Source organism: Vulpes vulpes, unplaced genomic scaffold, assembly GCF_048418805.1.
Source record: "Vulpes vulpes isolate BD-2025 unplaced genomic scaffold, VulVul3 u000000667, whole genome shotgun sequence".
Lineage (NCBI taxonomy): Eukaryota > Metazoa > Chordata > Mammalia > Carnivora > Canidae > Vulpes > Vulpes vulpes.
The window spans coordinates 276,168-295,432 of NW_027325819.1; the positions used below are offsets into that span (position 1 = coordinate 276,168).

General features: G+C 40.0%; 1 protein-coding gene and 1 pseudogene across 4 annotated transcripts in view; both read right to left on the minus strand.

The window, feature by feature from the left end:
• The window catches only part of CCNB3 (cyclin B3), a 104,236-nt gene that overhangs the window by 2,553 nt on the left and 82,418 nt on the right, over positions 1–19,265 (minus strand). For 2 of the 4 annotated variants that reach the window (XR_011999378.1, XR_011999376.1), the window contains exons 13-14: positions 1,942–1,986; positions 1,030–1,382 (exon numbers count right to left, since the gene is read on the minus strand). The gene's annotated coding sequence lies outside the window, so the exon portion shown is untranslated. Of the gene's footprint in view, positions 1–1,029; positions 1,383–1,941; positions 1,987–19,265 lie in introns of those variants that run through there. The other 2 variants (XR_011999377.1, XM_072746353.1) reach the window with 2 other exon arrangements.
• Positions 7,271–7,876, minus strand: LOC112907255 (RNA-binding protein 3 pseudogene; annotated as a pseudogene).

Here is a 19,265-nt window from a genome sequence, read left to right on the forward strand (position 1 = left end):
AGAAAAGCAGGCTCCATGCAGGGAGCCCTATGTGGGACTCGATCCTGGGACTCCAGGATCATGCCCTGGACTAAAGGCAGGCACTAAACCACTGAGCCACCCAGGGATCCCCTAATGTAAGGTTTATATGAAGGTTCATTTTTTACTATGTGGATGTCTAATTGTTCTAATGCCATGTATTGAAAAGACTGCCTTTATCACTGAATTGCTTTTACACCTACAGCCATAATTGTATGGGTCTATTTCTGGACTCTCTTCATAAATTGTTCTTTCTCTTCTTCATCATAACATACCATATTCATTACTGTAGTTTTATAGTAAGTCTTTAATATGATTCCTTATTTTTTCTCAAAATTATCTTAGCTACTCTAGGTCATTTGCCCATGTAAATTTTACAGTCAGTTTGTCTATATCTACAAGAAGAAAACCTGCTAGGACTCTGACTGGTATTGAGTTAAATTTACAGACCAATTTGAGGAGAGACATCTTTACTAAGTTGACACCTCCATTCCATAAACATGATGCCTATCAATTTATATGATTTCTTTCATCAGTAGTTTGTATTTTCCATCACATAGATTTTATAAATGTTTTAATAGATTTATACTTAAGCATTTCATTTTTAAGAGCTATTATAAATGGCATTTAAAGCTTTAATTTCCTTGTACATTGCCAGAATATAGAACTGTGATTGATTTTTGTGTATTTATCTTGTGTTCTGTGATTTTGCTAAACAATATATTAGTTCTAGGAGGGGTATTTTTTGTAGATTCTTTGAGATTTTCTACAACATAATCATGCCATCTGCAAAAAAAGGTCAATTTTATTCCTTTCTTTCTAATCTGTATTCTTTTTACTTATTTTTCTTGTCTCATTACACTGCTTAAAATTTCCAGTATAATGTTGAATAAGACTGGTAAAAGTGAATATCTGCCTTGTTCCTAATTTTAGGAAGAACATCTTCAGTCTTTCACCATTAAGTACAATACATGTAGATTTTTGGAGATAATCATTATCAGGTTGAGAAAGTTTCCATCTATTCTTAGTTTATTGATCATTTTTATCATGGATGTTAAATTTTTAACACAACACATTTACATCAATGGACAGATTGTTTAAACAGAAAATGAAATAATGGCTTTGAATGACACATGGGGACAAATGGACTTAACAGATATATTAAGAACATTCCAAAAATAAAAAAGAACATTCCATCCTAAAACAGAATATATTCTTTTCAAGGATATATAGAACATTCTCCAGAACAGATCACATATTAGGGCACAAAACAGGCCTCTACAAATTCAAGAAAATCAAAGTCATACCATGCATCTTTTCTGACCACAATGCTATGAAACTGGAAGCCAACCACAGGAAAACATCTGGAAAGATAACAAATGCATGGGGGTTAAATGACATGATACTAAACTGGGATATCAATGAAAAATTTTTAAATACATGGAAGCAAATAAGACAACACAGTTATCCAAAATCTTTAGGATTCAGCAAAAGTGGTTCGAAGAAGGAAGTGTATAGCAATACAGGCCAACCTCGAAAAGCAAGAAATATCTCAAACAACCTAACCTTACACATAAAGGAGCTAGGCGACGAACAACAAATATAGCCTAGAGCCACCAGAAGGAAGGAAATGATAAAGATTAGAGCAAAAATAAATGATATAGAAGCTAAAAATAACCCAAAAGAACAAATCAATGAAACCAGATGTGGTTCTTTGAGAAAATTAATAAAACTGATAAACCTCTTGCCAGAAATATCAAAAGAAAAGAGAAAGGACCCAAAAAATCACAAATGAGAGAGAAGAAATGACAACCGACACCACAGAAATACAAGCAATCATAGGAGAGTATTATGAAAAACTATATGCCAACAGATTGGGCAACCTTAAAGAAACGGATAAATTCAGAGAAACATATAACTTACCAAAACCGAAACAGGAAAAATAGAAAATTTGAACAGGCCAATAACCTGCAAAGCAATTGAATCAATAATCAAAAATTTCCCCACAAAGAAAAGTCCAGTTCAGCTGGCTTCACAGGCAAATTGTAGCAAACATTTAAAGAGTTAATACCTATTCTTCTCAAACTATTTCAAAAAATAAAAAAGGAAGGAAAAGTCCAAAATAATTCCAGGAGGCCAGCACTAAACCTGATACCAAAACCAGATAAAACCTCCATTAAAAAAAAGAGCTACAGGGCAATATCTCTGATCAACAGACTCTTCACTACAGAAATAAATTGATAGTTACCAGAAGGAAGGTGGGTGGGTGAATGGGTTAAATAGGTGACAGGTACAAGGTAGTGTATGGAATTGTTGAATCACTATACTACACACCTGAAACTAATATTTCACTGTATGTTAACTAAGTGGGATTTAAATTAAAACTTTTAAAAAAGACTTCTTTTGTGACCTAGGATATGGTCTGCCTTGGTGAATGTTCCATGTGCACTTGAGAAGAGTGTGTATTCCTACTGTTCTTGTGTGTAGTATTTTATAAATGTCAGTTGCAGTCAGTGGATTGATGGTGTTCCAATATCCTTTCTGATTTTGTCTGCTATTTTCCATCAATTACTGAAGCTGAAATTGTAGACTTGTCTGTTCTTTCAGCTATATCAATTTTTGCCTCTTGTATTTTGAACTTATTAAGAGTAAACATAGTTTGGATTACTATATATTCTCATGAATTGACATTTGTATTAATAGATAATATTCCTGTTTAATTATGCATAATTAATTGACAATTTCTTTGCTCTGAAGTCAATTTTGATGTTATATTAACATCACTCAAATTTCTTTTGATTAGTTTCGAATGGTATCTGTTTTCATTCGTTTGCTTTTAACCTATCCATGTAATTATTTTTGAAGTTAGTTTCTGTCATTGGCATATGGTTGGGTCTTTTTTTTAATATTCTATTTATTCATGAGAGAGAGAGAGAGAGGCACAGGCACAGGCAGAGGGAGAAGCAGACTCCATGCAGGGGGCCTGACATGGGACTCGATCTATCCTGGGTCTCCAGGATCAGGCCCTGGGCTGAAAGCAGCGCTAAACCGCTGAGCCACCCGGGATGCCCCACAATCTGTCTTTTAAGTGATATGTTTAGACCAGTTAGTATAATTATTAATATGACTGGATCATGATTTGCCATTTTACTATTTTTCTGTTTGGTCTCTCTGGTATTATTCCTGATTCCCTTTTCCAGTCTTTTAGATTTGAACATTTTTAAGTATCTAATTTTAATACGTCTATTATGATGCTGACATCTCTTTGTATAACTTCTAGTAGTTGCTCTGAGATTACAAAATACCTACCTTTCAAAGTCTATTTACAATCAATATTTTACCAATTCAATTGCAGTGTAAATTCCTTACCAGCATATTGGGCCCTCTACCTTCTCCACTTTATGCTATCATTGTCTTATGTATTACATCTACATATAATGAAAATCACTTCAGAAAATATTGTATTACATTCAGTAAAAACTCAAAAGAAGAAAAATAGTCTATTATATTTACCCAGGTATTTACTTCTGTTTTTTTCATTCCCAATGTTCAAATTTCCCTTTTGGTAAAATGTCATTTCTATAGGAAGAAAGTCCTTTTTACCAATTCTTTATCAGCCTGTCTGCTTACAGTGAATTTACTTAGTTTTCCTTCATCTGAATTGTATTTTAAATTTTATCTTCATCCCTAAAGGATATTTTTTGTTGGATATTGAATTATGGGCTGACAATTCTTTCGATACTTGAAAATTTTCATGTTGCTTCCTTCTCATCTAGAATTTCTGATAATAAATCTGCAGCCATTCAAATCATTGTTCCCCTATATACAATGCATTTTTTCTCTCTGGATGCTTTCAAGATTCTTTTGTCTTATTTTTCATCAATTTAATCATGATGTATCTATCTATGGATTTCTTATGGTTTATCCTGGTTGGAATTTACTCATTTTCTTGAATTTGTTGGTTGGTGTCTTTCAACAAAATTCTCAATTTTTCAGCCACTATTTCTTCAAAGACTCTTTCAGCACTTCTGTCTTTCTCCTCTATCTGAAACTCCAATGGCACACCTGATAGACCTGTTATTAAACTGTTTCACAAGTCTCGGAGGCTAATCTTTTTTTTTTTTTTTTTTGCTCTGTTGTGTATATTGCACAATCTTTATCTATCTTCAAGTTTACTGTCTTCTAACATCTCACTTGCGAATTTTGTCTACCCATGAGGTTTTTAAAATTTGTTATTCTTTTTTTTAATTCTAAAGTTTCCACTTGATTTCTACTCCTTTATATCTTCTCTTTATTGGATGAGGCTTTGTAATTTTTTGGTATATGTTTTATTGGAATTCTATTTGCCAACATATAGCATAATACCCAGTGCTCATCTCATCAAGTGCCCTCCTCAGTGTCCATCACCCAGTCACCCATCCCACTGCCCAACCGCCCTTGCACTAGCCATGTTGGTTTCCCAGAGTTAGGTGTCAGTCATGTTCTGTCACACTCACTGATATTTCCCACATATTTTCTCTCCTTTCCCCTTTATACCCTTTCACTATTTTCACTATTTTTTATGTTCCCCAAATGAATGAAACAATATAATGTTTGTCCTTTTCCGATTGACTTACTTCACTCAGCATAATACCCTCCAGTTCCATCCACGTTGAAGGAAATGGTGGGTATTTGTCGTTTCTAATGGCTGAGTAATATTCCATTGTATACATAGACCACATCTTCTTTATCCATTCATCTTTCGATGGACACTGAGGCTCCTGCCACAGTTTGGCTATTGTGGGCATTGCTGCTAGAAAAATCGGGTTGCAGGGATCCTGCCGTTTCACTGCATCTTTATGTTTAGAGCAAATCGCCAGAAGTGCAACCGCTGGGTCATAGGGCAGTTCTATTTTTAACTGGTTGAGGAACCTCCACGCCGTTTTCCAGAGTGGCTGCCTCAGTTCACATTCCGACCAACAGTGCAAGAGGGTTCCCCTTTCTCCACATCTGCTCCAACGATTGTTGTTTCCTATCTTGTTAATGTTCACCATTGGCACTGGTGTGAAGTGGTATCTCATTGTAGTTTTGATTTGGATTTCCCTGATGCCAAGGGATGCGTAGCATTTTCTCACGTGCCTGTTGGCCATGTCTATGTCTTCCTGGTGAAATTTCCGTTCATGTCTTTAGCCCATTTCATGATTGGATTTTTTTTCTTGGGTGTTCAGTTTCATACGTTGTTTATAGATCTCGGATACTAGCCCTTTATCTGATAGGTCATTTGCAAATATCTTCTCCCTTTCTGTAGGTTGTCTTTTACTTTTCTTGACTGAGTCTTTTGCTGTACAAAAGCTTCTTATCTGGATGAAGTCCCAATAGTTCATTTTTGCTTTTGTTTCCCTTGCATTCATACATGTATCTTGCAAGATGTTGCTGTGGGCAAGTTCAAAATGGGTGTTGCCTGTGTTCTCCTCTAGGATTTTGATGCATTCTTATCTCACATTTAGATCTTTCATCCATTTTGAGTTTATCTTTGTGTATGGTGTAAGACAATGGTCTAGTTTCATTCTTCTGCACGTGGCTGTCCAATTTTCCCAGCACCGATTATTCAGGAGACTTTCCTTTTTCCAGTGGACAGTCTTCCCTGCTTTGTCGAATATTACTTTGCCATAGAGTTGAGGGTCCATTTATGGGTTCTGTATTCTGTTCCATTGATCTATGTGTCTGTTTTAGTGCCAGTACGACACTGTTTTGATGATCACCGCTTTGTAGTACAACCTGAAATCTGGCATTGTGATGCCCCTGGCTCTGATTTTCTTTTTCAATATTCCCCAGGCTATTTGGGGTCTTTTCTGATTCCACACAAATCTTAAGATGATTTGTTCCAACTCTCTGAAGAAAGTCCATGGTATTTTGATAGGGATTGCATTAAATGGGTAAATTGCCCTGGGCAACATTGACATTTTCACAATATTAATTCTTCCAATCCATGAGCATGGAATATTTTTCCATCTCTTTGTGTCTTCCTCCATTTCTTTCAGAAGTGTTCTGCAGTTTTTAGGATATAGATCCTTTACTTCCTTGGTTAGGTTTATTCCTAGGTATTTTATGCAGTTCGGTACAATTGTAAATGGGATTGACTCCTTAGTTTCTCTTTCTTCAGTCTCATTATTAGTGTATAGAAATGCCACTGACTTCTGGGCATTGATTTTGTATCCTGCCACACTGCCAAATTGCTGTATGAGTTCTAGCAATCTTGGGGTGGCGTCTTTTGGGTTTTCTATGTACAGTATCATGTCATCTGCAGAGAGGGAGAGTTTGACTTCTTCTTTGCCAATTTGAATGCCTTTTATTTCTTTTTGTTGCCTGATTGCTGAGGCTAGGACTTCCAGTACTACGTTGAATAGCAGTGGTGAGAGTGGACATCCCTGTCGTGTTCCTGATCTTAGGGGAAAGGTCCCAGTATTTCCCCATTGAGAATGATATTTGTTGTGGGCTTTTCGTAGATGGCTTTTAAGATGCTGAGGAATGTTCCCTTTATCCCTACAGTCTGAAGAGTTCTGATCAGGAACAGATGCTGTATTTTGTCAAATGCTTTCTCTGCATCTATTGAGAGGATCACATGATTCTTGTTTTTTCTCCCGTTGATATGATAAATCACATTGATTGCTTTACCAGTGTTGAACCAGCCTTGCATCCCCGGGGATAAATCCCACTTGGTCATAGTGAATAATCTTCTTTTTTGTGTGTGTGTGTTTCAACTTTTTAATCAACTCCGTGAAGAACATCCTAAAATGCTAAATGAGACAACAGATTTTTTTTCTTCCAGTACTAAAAAATACATTCACAAATATTTTTAAGAAACTTCTGTATACTCAGGGTGGTAACCTTGAATTAAATAAAAAAGAAAACGGCCTCTAATCATGTCAATGATTTCTTGTATTTGCATTTGGAAATTGCTTCCTAATGATGATAAAAGCCTTATCACATCAGGCTTTTAAATCTCCCTAAATGCACATTATTTGTTTTTAAAGCAGTCTGAACTTTTTTTTTTTTTTTTTTTTTTTTTGCCACAATCAGTAATCCTGAGAGCCCAAACTGAAAAACAGGTAGGGGAAAAATACCCAGCATCTGCAACGTCCCAGGATTAGTATTTAAATGGGAGAAAATTTTAGAAATCACATGGAGTGTTCTCTAAAATGTCTCTATAACAAACTACTTCTGGAGCTCAGTTAAAAAATAGAACTTGATGTACTAGAACAGATGTGTCAGTGCAGCTCCAAAAATCTTTAATAAATACAGCCATTTGGAAGGATGATCTTGGATCAGAAGTTTTATTCCTTGTGTATCTACTTTAGGTGCACATGCCTCATCTCAGTTGTCATAACTGTCTCTGTAATTTCCTCCTGAGTGGCGGCCATAACTACCCTGGCTTCTGCCTCCATAGTCTCTGGACCTTCCATATCCATATCCATATCCTCCAAGTCGACTGTCATATCTGCCACTCCCATAGCCCTGGTCCCCACCACCTCTAGAGTAGCTGCGACCATGCCCATGGGCCCTAAAAGCACACCCTCTAGTTCCCCTGGCCAACTTGCCCGCGTGATCCACACGGATCTGGCGACCATCCAGAGACTCTCCATTCATGGGTCTCATGGCATCTGAGGCATGCTCTGGATTGGTGAAGGTGATGAAACAAAAACCCCGGGATCGCTGAGTCTCCCAGTCCTTGACAACAACCACCTCAGAGATAGGACCGAAGCTGCTGAAGTGGTCTCACAAAGCCTGCTCATTGGTGTTGAAGTTCAGCCCTCCCAAGAAGAGCATCCCTTCTTCAGAGGACATGGCAGTGAACTCGAGTACTGCAAATCAAGCAAAAAGCTCAGAACAGCAACCAACGAGAAGCAGCAAGACTGGGGGTGAATAAGCTTGTTAATGTACTGTTGGATCCTATTGGCTAGTATCTTCTTGATACTTGAAATCTTTGAAGGATTTCAAACACGTGGAGGTTAAGGACCATCCAGCTAAAAGATGAAAGGGTCAAGCAGGAAATTAGAGAAGAATTAAAAAGATTCATGGGGGATCCCTGGGTAGTGCAGCGGTTTTGGCGCCTGCCTTTGGCCCAGGGTGCGATCCCGGAGACCCGGGATCGAATCCCACGTCGGGCTCCCGGTGCATGGAGCCTGCTTCTGCCTCTGCCTATGTCTCTGGCTCTCTCTCTCCCTTTCTCTCTCTCTCTCTCTCTCTCTCTCTCTCTCTCTCTCTCTCTCTCTCATAAATAAAAAATAAAAATTTAAAAAAATAATAAAAAAAAAGATTCATGGAAACTAATGAAAATGAAGATACAACCATTCAAAATCTATGGGATACAGCAAAAGCAGTCCTAAAAGGGAAGTACATCACAATACAAGTATCCCTCCAAAAACTGGAAAGAACTCAAATACCAAAGCTAACCTTACACCTAAAGGAGCTAGAGAAAAAACAGCAAATAGATCCTACACCCAACAGAAGACAGTTAATAAAGATTCAAGCAGAACTCAACAAAATAGAGACCAGAAGAACTGTGGAACAGATCAACAGAACCAGGAGTTGGTTCTTTGAAAGAATTAATAAGACAGATAAACCATTAGCCAGCCTTATTAAAAAGAAGAGATAGAAGACTCAAATTAATAAAATCATGAATGAGAAAGGAGAGAGAACCACCAACACCAAGGAAATGCAAACAATTTTAAAAACATACTATGAGCACCTATATGCCAATAATTTAGGCAATCTAAAAGAAATAGATACATTTCTGGAAAACCACAAACTACCAAAACTGGAACAAGAAAAAATAGAAAATCTGAACAGGCCGATAACCAGGGAGGAAATTGAAGCAGTAATCAAAAACCTCCTGAGACACAAAAGTCCAGAGCCAGATAGCTTCCCAGGGGAAGTCTATCAAACATTTAAAGAAACAATACCTATTCTACTAAAGCTATTCTGATAGATACAAAGGCATGGAATATTTCCAAACTCATTTTATGAGGCCAGCATCACCTTAATTCCAAAACCAGACAAAGACCCCACCAAAAAGAAGAATTATAGACCAATAACCCTGATGAACACAGATGCAAAAATTCTCAACAAGATACTAGCCAATAGGATCCAACAATACATTAAGAGGATTATTCATCATGAACAAGTGGGATTTATTCCTGGGATGCAAGGCTGGTTCAACACTCATAAAGCAATCAATGTGATTGATCATATCAACAAGAGAAAAAACAAGAACCATATGATCCTCTCAATAGATGCAGAGAAAGCATCTGACAAAAGACAGCATCCATTCCTGACCAAAACTCTTCAGAGTGTAGGGATAGAGGGAATATTCCTCAGCATCTTAAAAGCCATCTATGAAAAGCCCACAGCAAATATCATTCTCTTTTTTTATTTATGATAGTCACACAGAGAGAGAGAGAGAGAGGCAGAGACACAGGCAGAGGGAGAAGCAGGCTCCATGCACCGGGAGCCTGACGTGGGATTCGATCCTGGGTCTCCAGGATCGTGCCCTGGGCCAAAGGCAGGCGCTAAAACCGCTGCGCCACCCAGGGATCCCCAAATATCATTCTCAATGTGGAAACCCTGGGAGTCTCCCCTAAGATCAGGAACATGACAGGGATGTCCACTCTCACCACTGCTATTCAACATAGGACTAGAAGTCCTAGCCTCACAATCAGGCAACAAAAAGGAACAAAAGGCATTCAAATTGGTAAAGAAGAAGTCAAACTCTCTCTCTTCGCAGATGACATGATACTGTTCTTAGAAAACCCAAGGGGGTTTAGGCAAGATGGCGGAAGAGTAGGGTCCCCAAATCACCTGTCCCCAACAAATTACCTAGATAACCTTCAAATCATCCTGAAAATCTATGAATTCGGCATGAGATTTAAAGAGAGACCAGCTGGAATGCTCCAGTGAGAAGAGTTTGCGCTTCTATCAAGGTAGGATGACGGGAAAAAAGAAATAAAGAAACAAAACGCCTCCAAGGGGGAGGGGCCCCGCGAGGAGCCGGGCTGAGGCCGGGAGGAGTGTCCCCAGGACAGGAGAGCCCCGTCCCGGAGGAGCAGGAGCTGCACCAACCTTCCCGGGTGGAAAGGGGCCCGCAGGGAGTTAGAGCAGGACCCAGGAGGGCGGGGATGCCCTCAGGCTCCCTGGGACACTAACAGGCACCTGCGGCTCCGAGCTCCCTAAGGGCTTCAGCGCGCACGGCGGGACCCGGAGCAGCTCGGAGGGGCTCGGGGGAGGCTCCGCGGAGGGGGCTGCTGGGAGCGCGAATCCAACAGCGCAGGCGCCAAAGCACAGGGCGCTGGGACGCAGCCCAGGATCCGACCTCCCCCCGGGACAGGCAGAGACCGGGAGGGCCCAGGACAGCAAGGACACTCCTGCCCAGAGCTGAGCAGATCAGCGGCCCCGCCCCGGAGCCCCCAGGCCCTGCAGACGGAGAGCTCCGCAGTTACTGTGGGAGCTGATTCCAGGAATCTAGAGCTGGCCGCTGCCACTGTGGCTGTTCCTCCTGGGGCCTCACGGGGTAAACAACCCCCACTGAACCCTGCACCAGGCAGGGGCAGAGCAGCTCCCCCAAGTGCTAACATCTGAAAATCAGCAAACAGGCCCCTACCCCAGAAGACCAGCTAGACGACCAGTTCCAGGGGAACTCAAGGGACTTAAAGTATACAGAATCAGAAGATACTCCCCCGTGTTTTGTTTTGTTTTGTGTTTTTCTTTCTTTCTTTCTTTTTGATTTCCGATTGCTTCCCCCACCCCACCACCCGTTTTTTTCTCCTTTCTTTTTCTTTCTCCTTTTCTTCTCTCTTTTCCCTTTTTTTCTTCTTTCTCATTTTTCGTTTTCTCTATTCTTTCCTTCTCTCTCTTTTTCTCCTTTTCCCAATACAACTTGTTTTTGGCCACTCTGCACTGAGCAAAATGACTAGAAGGAAAACCTCACCTCAAAAAAAGAGAATCAGAAACAGTCCTCTCTCCCACAGAGTTACAAAATCTGGATTACAATTCAATGTCAGAAAGCCAATTCAGAAGCACTATCATACAGCTACCGGTGGCTTTAGAAAGAAGCATAAAGGACTCAAGAGACTTCATGACTGCAGAATTTAGATCCAATCAGGGAGAAATTAAAAATCAATTGAATGAGATGCAATCCAAACTAGAAGTCTTAATGACAGGGGTTAATGAGGTGGAAGAACGAGTGAGTGACATAGAAGACAAGTTGATGGCAAAGAGGGAAACTGAGGAAAAAAGAGACAGAAAATTGAAAGACCATATGGATAGATTAAGGGAAATAAATGACAGCCTGAGGAAGAAAAACCTACGTTTAATTGGGGTGCGCGAGGACGCCGAAAGGGACAGAGGGCCAGAATATGTATTTGAACAATCCTAGCTGAAAACTTTCCGAATCTGGGAAGGGAAACAGGCATTCAGATCCAGGAAATAGAGAGATCCCCCCCTAAAATCAACAAAAACTGTTCAACACCTCGACATTTAATAGTGAAGCTTGCAAATTCCAAAGCTAAGGAGAAGATCCTTAAAGCAGCAAGAGAAAAAAAGTCCCTGACTTTTATGGGGAGGAATATTAGGGTAACAGCAGACCTCTCCACAGAGACCTGGCAGGCCAGAAAGGGCTGGCAGGATATATTCAGGGTCCTAAATGAGAAAAACATGCAACCAAGAATACTTTATCCAGCAAGGCTCTCATTCAAAATGGAAGGAGAGATAAAGAGCTTCCAAGACAGGCAGGAACTGAAAGAACATGTGACCTCCAAACCAGCTCTGCAAGAAATTTTAAGGGGGACTCTTAAAATTCCCCTTTAAGAAGAAGTTCAGTGGAACAATCCACAAAAACAAGGACTGAATAGATATCATGATGACACGAAACTCATATCTCTCAATGGGCTTAATGACCCCAATCAAAAGGTGCAGGGTTTCAGACTGGATAAAAAAGCAGGACCCATCTATTTGCTGTCTACAAGAGACTCATTTTAGACAGAAGGAAACCTACAACCTGAAAATAAAAGGTTGGAGAACCATTTACCATTCAAATGGTCCTCAAAAGAAAGCAGGGGTAGCCATCCTCATATCAGATAAATTAAAATTTACCCCGAAGACTATAGTGAGAGATGAAGAGGAACACTATCTCATACTCAAAGGATATATCCAACAAGAGGACTTAACAATCCTCAATATATATGCCCGAATGTGGGAGCTGCCAAATATTTAAACCAATTAATAACCAAACTGAAGAAATACTTTGATAATAATACACTTATACTTGGTGACTTCAATCTAGTTCTTTCTACCCTCGATAGGTCTTCTAAGCACATCTCCAAAGAAACGAGAACTTTAAATGATACACTGGACCAGATGGATTTCACAGATATTTAAAGAACTTTACATCCAAACTCAACTGAATACACATTCTTCTCAAGTGCACATGGAACTTTCCCCAGAATAGACCACATACCGGGTCACAAATCGGGTCTGAACCGATACCAAAAGATCGGGATAGTCCCCTGTATATTCTCAGACCATAATGCCTTGACATTAGAACTTAATCACAACAAGAAGTTTGGAAGGACCACAAACACATGGAGGTTAAGGACCATCCTGCTAAAAGATGAAAAGGTCAACCAGGAAATTAAGGAAGAATTAAAAAGATTCATGGAAACTAACGAGAATGAAGATACAACCATTCAAAATATTTGGGATGCAGCAAAAGCAGTCCTGAGGGGGAAATACATCGCAATACAAGCATCCATTCAAAAACTGGAAAGAACTCAAATACAAAAGCTCACCTTACACATAAAGGAACTGGAGAAAAAGCAGCAAATGGACCCCACCCCCAGCAGAAGAAGACAGTTAATTAAAATTGGAGCAGAACTAAATGAAATCGAGACCAAAAGAACTGTGGAACAGATCAACAGAACCAGGAGTTGGTTCTTTGAAAGAATTAATAAGATAGATAAACCATTAGCCAACCTTATGAAAAAGAAGAGAGAGAAAACTCAAATTAATAAAATCATGAATGAGAAAGGAGAGATCACTACCAACACCAAGGAAATACAAACGATTTTGAAAACATATTATGAACAGCTATACGCCAATAAATTAGGCAATCTAGAAGAAACGGACGCATTCCTGGAAAGCCACAAACTACCAAAACTGGAACAGGAAGAAATAGAAAACCTGAACAGGCCAATAACCAGGGAGGAAATTGAAGCAGTCATCAAAAACCTCCCAAGACACAAGAGTCCAGGGCCAGATGGCTTCCCAGGGGAATTCTATCAAACATGTAAAGAAGAAATCATACCTATTCTACTAAAGCTGTTTGGAAAGATAGAAAGAGATGGAGTACTTCCATATTCGTTCTAGGAGGCCAGCATCACCTTAATTCCAAAACCAGACAAAGACCCCACCAAAAAGGAGAATTACAGACCAATATGCCTGATGAACACAGATGCAAAAATTCTCAACAAGATACTAGCCAATAGGATCCAACAACACATTAACAAAATTATTCACCATGACCAAGTAGGATTTATCCCCGGGACACAAGGCTGGTTCAACACTCGTAAAACAATCAATGTGATTCATCATATCAGCAAGAGAAAAACCAAGAACCATATGATACTCTCATTAGATGCAGAGAAAGCATTTGACAAAATACAGCATCTATTCCTGACCAAACCACTTCATAGTGTTGGGATAGAGGGAACATTCCTCGACATCTTAAAAGCCATCTACGAAAATCCCACAGCCAATATCATTCTCAATGGGGAAGCACTGGGATCCTTTCCCCTAAGATCAGGAACAAGACAGGGATGTCCACTCTCACCACTGCTGTTCAACATAGTTCTGGAAGTCCTCGCCTCAGCAATCAGACAACAAAAAGACATTAAAGACATCCAAATTGGGAAAGAAGAAGTCAAACTCTCCCTCTTCACCGATGACATGATACTCTATATAGAAAACCCAAAAGCCTCCACCCCAAGATTGCTAGAACTCATACAGCAATTTGGTAGCGTGGCAGGATACAAAATCAATGCCCAGAAATCAATGGCATTTCTATACACTAACAATGAGACTGAAGAAGGAGAAAATAAAGAGTCAATCCCATTTACAATTGCACCCACAAGCATAAGATACCTAGGAATAAACCTAACCAAAGAGGTAAAGGATATATACCCTAAAAAGTATAGAATACTTCTGAAAGAAATTGAGGAAGACACAAAGAGATGGAAAAATATTCCATGCTAATGGATTGGCAGAATTAATATTGTGAAAATGTCAATGTTACCCAGGGCAATTTACACGTTTAATGCAATCCCTATTAAAATACCATGGACTTTCTTCAGAGAGCTAGAACAAATTATTTTAAGATTTGTGTGGAATCAGAAAAGACCCCGAATAGCCAGGGGAATTTTAAAAAAGAAGACCATATCTGGGGGCATCACAATGCCAGATTTCAGGTTGTACTACAAAGCTGTGGTCATCAAGACAGTGTGGTACTGGCACAAAAACAGACACATAGATCAATGGAACAGAATAGAGAACCCAGAAGTGGACTCTGAACTGTATGGTCAACTAATATTTGATAAAGGAGGAAAGACTATCCATTGGAAGAAAGACAGTCTCTTCAATAAATGGTGTTGGGAAAATTGGACATCCACATGCAGAAGAATGAAACTGGACCACTCTCTTTCACCATACACAAAGATAAACTCAAAATGGATGAGAGATCTAAATGTGAGACAAGATTCCATCAGAATCATAGAGGAGAACACAGGCAACACCCTTTTTGAACTTGGCCACAGTAACTTCTTGCAAGATCCACAAAGGCAAAAGAAACAAAAGCAAAAATGAACTATTGGGACTTCATCAAGATAAGAAGCTTTTGCACAGCAAAGGATACAGTCAACAAAACTAAAAGACAACCTACAGAATGGGAGAAGATATTTGCAAATGACATATCAGATTAAGGGCTAGTTTCCAAAATCTATAAAGAACTTATTAAACTCAACACCAAAGAAGCAAACAATCCAATCATGAAATGAACAAAAGACATGAAGAGAAATCTCACAGAGGAAGACATGGATATGGCCAACATGCACATGAGAAAATGCTCTGCATCACTTGCCATCAGGGAAATACAAATCAAAACCACAATGAGATACCACCTCACACCAGTGAGAATGGGGAAAATTAACAAGGCAGGAAACCACAAATGTTGGAGAGGATGTGGAGAAAAGGGAACCCCCTTACACTGTTGGTGGGAATGTGAACTGGTGCAGCCACTCTGGAAAACTGTGTGGAGGTTCCTCAAAGAGTTAAAAATAGACTTGCCCTATGACCCAGCAATTGCACTGTTGGGGATTTACCCCACAGATTCAGATGCAATGAAACGCCGGGACACCTGCACCCCGATGTTTCTAGCAGCAATGGCCACAATAGCCAAACTGTGGAAGGAGCCTTGGTGTCCATCGAAAGATGAATGGAATAAGAAGATGTGGTTTATGTATACAATGGAATATTACTCAGGCATTAGAAATGACATTACCCACCTTTTGCTTCAACGTGGATGGACCTGGAGGGTATTATGCTGAGTGAAATAAGTCAATTGGAGAAGGACAAACAGTGTATGTTCTCACTCGTTTGGGGAATATAAATAATAGTGAAAGGGAATATAAGGGAAGGGAGAAGAAATGTGTGGGAAGTATCAGGAAGGGAGACAGAACATAAAGACTCCTAACTCTGGGAAACGAACTAGGGGTGGTGGAAGGGGAGGAGGGCGGGGGTGGGGGAGAATGGGTGACGGGCACTGAGGGGGACACTTGACGGGATGAGCACTCGGTGTTTTTCTGTGTGTTGGTAAATTGAACACCAATAAAAATTAATTTATTAAAAAATAATAAAAAAAAAGAAAACCGAAAAGACTCCACCCCAAGATTGTTAGAACTCCTACAGCAATTTGGCAGTGTGGCAGGATACAAAAATCAATGCCCAGAGGTCAGTGGCATTTCTATACACCAACAATGAGACTGAAGAAAGAGAAACTAAGGAGTCAATCCCATTTACAATTCCACCCAAAAGCATAAGAGACCTAGGAATAAACTTAACCAAAGAGGTAAAGGATCTATACCCTAAAAACTACAGAACACTTCTGAAAGAAATTGAGGAAGACACAAAGAGATGCAAAAATATTCCGTGCTCATGGATTGGAAGAATTAATATTGTGAAAATGTCAGTGATACCCAGGGCAATTTACATGTTTAATGCAATCCCTAGGGCAGCCCTGGTGGCTCAGTGGTTTAGCGCTGCCTGCAGCCCAGGTCATGATCCTGGAGACCCTGGATCGAGTCCCACGTCGGGCTCCCTGCATGGAGCCTGCTTCTCCCTCTGTGTCTCTGCCTCTCTCTCTCTCTCTCTCTCTCTCTCTCTGTGTGTGTGTGTGTGTGTGTGTGTGTGTGTGTCTATGAATAAATAATGCAATCCCTATCAAAGTACTATGGACATTCTTCAGAGAGTTGGAACAAATTATTTTAAGATTTGTGTGGAATCAGAAACGACCCCGAATAGCCAGAGGAATAGTAAAAAAAAAAAAAAAAAAAAACATATCTGGGGGCATCACAATGCCAGATTTCAGGTTGTACTACAAAGCTGTGGTCATCAAGACAGTGTGGTAAGAAGAATCCAGAAGTGGACCCTCAACTTTATGGTTAACTAATATTTGACAAAGAGGAAAGACTATCTACTGGAAAAAAGACAGTCTCTTCAATAAATGTTGCTGGGAAAATTGGACATCCACATGCAGAAGATTGAAACGAGACCACTCTCTTGCACCATACGCAAAGATAAACTCAAAATGGATGAAAGATCTAAATGTGAGACAAGATTCCACCAAAATCCTAAAGGAGAACACAGGCAACAACCTTTTGAACTTGGCCACAGTAACTTCCTGCAAGATACATCCATGAAGGCAAGAGAAACAAAAGCAAAAATATCTATAAAGAACTTATTCAACTCAACAGCAAAGAAACAAACAATCCAATCGAGAAATGGGCAAAAGACATGAATAGAAATCTCACAGAGGGAGACATAAACATGGCCCACAAGCACATGAGAAAATGCTCTGCATCATTTGCCATCAGGGAAATACAAATCAAAAGCACAATGAGATACCACCTCACACCAGTGAGAATGGGAAAAATTAACAAGGCAGGAAACCACAAATGTTGGAGAGGATGTGGAGAAAGGGGAACCCTCTTGTACTGTTGGTGGTAATATGAACTGGTGCAGCCACTCTGGAAAACTGTGTGGAGGTTCCTCAAGGAGTTAAAAAATAGATCTGCTCTACGACCTAGCAATTGCACTGCTGGGGATTTACCTCAAAGATGCAGATGCAGTGAATTGCCGGGACACCTGCCTCCTGATGTTTCTAGCAGCAATGTCCACAATAGCCAAACTGTGGAAGGAGCCTCGGTGTCCATCTCCATCGAAAGATGAATGGATAAAGAAGATGTGGTATATGTATACAATGGAATATTACTCAGCCATTAGAAACGACAAATACCCACCATTTGCTTCAACGTGAATGGAGCTGGAGGGGATTATGCTGAGTGAAGTAAGTCAATCGGAGAAGGACAAACATTATATGTTCTCATTCATTTGGGGAATATAAATAATAGTGAAAGGGAATAGAAGGGGAAAGGAGAAAAAAATGAGTGGGAAGTATCAGTAAGGGAGACAAAACATGAGAGACTCCTAACTCTGGGAAATGAACTAGGGGTGGTGAAGGGGAGGTGGGTGGGGGTGACTGGGTGACAGTCACTGAGGGGGGCACTTGATGGGATGAGGACTGGGTGTTATTCTATATGTTGGCAAATTGAATACCAGTAAAAATAAATTTATAAAAAATTTTTTAAAAAAGAAGATTTTTGCAAAGCTCGTTTGGTGGTCACATATTCTTTTAGTTTCTGTCTATCTTGGAAGCTCTTTATCTCTCTTTCTATTCTGAATGGGAGCCTTGTTGGATAAAGTATTCTTGGCTGCATATTCTTCTCATTTATGACCCTGAATATATCCTGCCATCCCTTTCTGGCCTGCCAGGTCTCTGTGGAGAAGTCTGCTATTAACCTAATACTTCTCCCCATAAAGGTTATGGATCTCTTGTCTCTTGCTCCTTTAAGGATCTTCTCTTTATCTTTGGAATTTGCAAGTTTCATGAATAAATGTTGAGGTGTTGAACGATTTTGGTTGATTTTAGGGGGGGGGGGGAATCTATCTCCTGGATCTGAATGCCTGTTTCCCTCCCCAAGTTAGGGAAGTTCTCAGCTATGATTTGTTCAAATACACTTTCTGGTCCTCTGTCCCTTTTGTCACCCTCTGGAACCCCATTTAAGCATAGATTTTTCCTTCTCGGGCTGTCATTTATTTCCCTTAACCTATCCTCATGGTCTTTTGTTTTTCTCTTTTTTCCTCAGCTTCCTTCCTTGCCATCAACTTGTCTTCTATGTCACTCACTTGTCCTTCTACCTCGTTAATCCTCATCGTTAGGACCTCCAGGTTGGATTGCATCTCATTTAATTGATTTTTAATTTCGGCCTGATTACATCTAAATTCTGCAGTCATGAAGTCTCTTGAATCCTTTATGCTTTTTTTCTAGAGCCACCAGTAGCTTTATAATTGTGCTTCTGAGTTGGCTTTCTGACATTGAACTGTAATCCAAATTTTGTAACTCTGTGGTAGAGAGGACTGTTTCTGATTCTTTTATGGTGAGTTTTTCCTTCTACTCATTTTGCTCAGTGCAGAGTGTCTAAAAACATGTTGTACTGAAAAAAGGAGAAAAGGAGAGAATAAAAGGGGTGAAGAAGAAACAGAAAACAAAAAACAAGGAGGGTATCCTCTGATTTTATATACTCTAAATCCCTTGACTTCCCCTGGAACTTTCCAGCACTGCTTGGTCAAGAACTTGCTTTTCCCCTGTCCTTCCAGCTGGTCTTCTGGGGGAGGGTTCTGCTGTGCTGATTCTCAGGTGTGTGCACCTGGGGGAGCTGCCTAGCCCCCCGCAAGTTGAACGGCTCAGTGGGAGCTGTTTATCCTGTGAGGCACCTGGTCCTTCACGGCCCTGCTCAGTCCCAGGTACAAGGTGACACCAGGAGGAACAACAGTGGCAGTGTGTAGCTTTCCAGCTCTGGAGTCAGCTTCCGCAGTAACTACTGCAG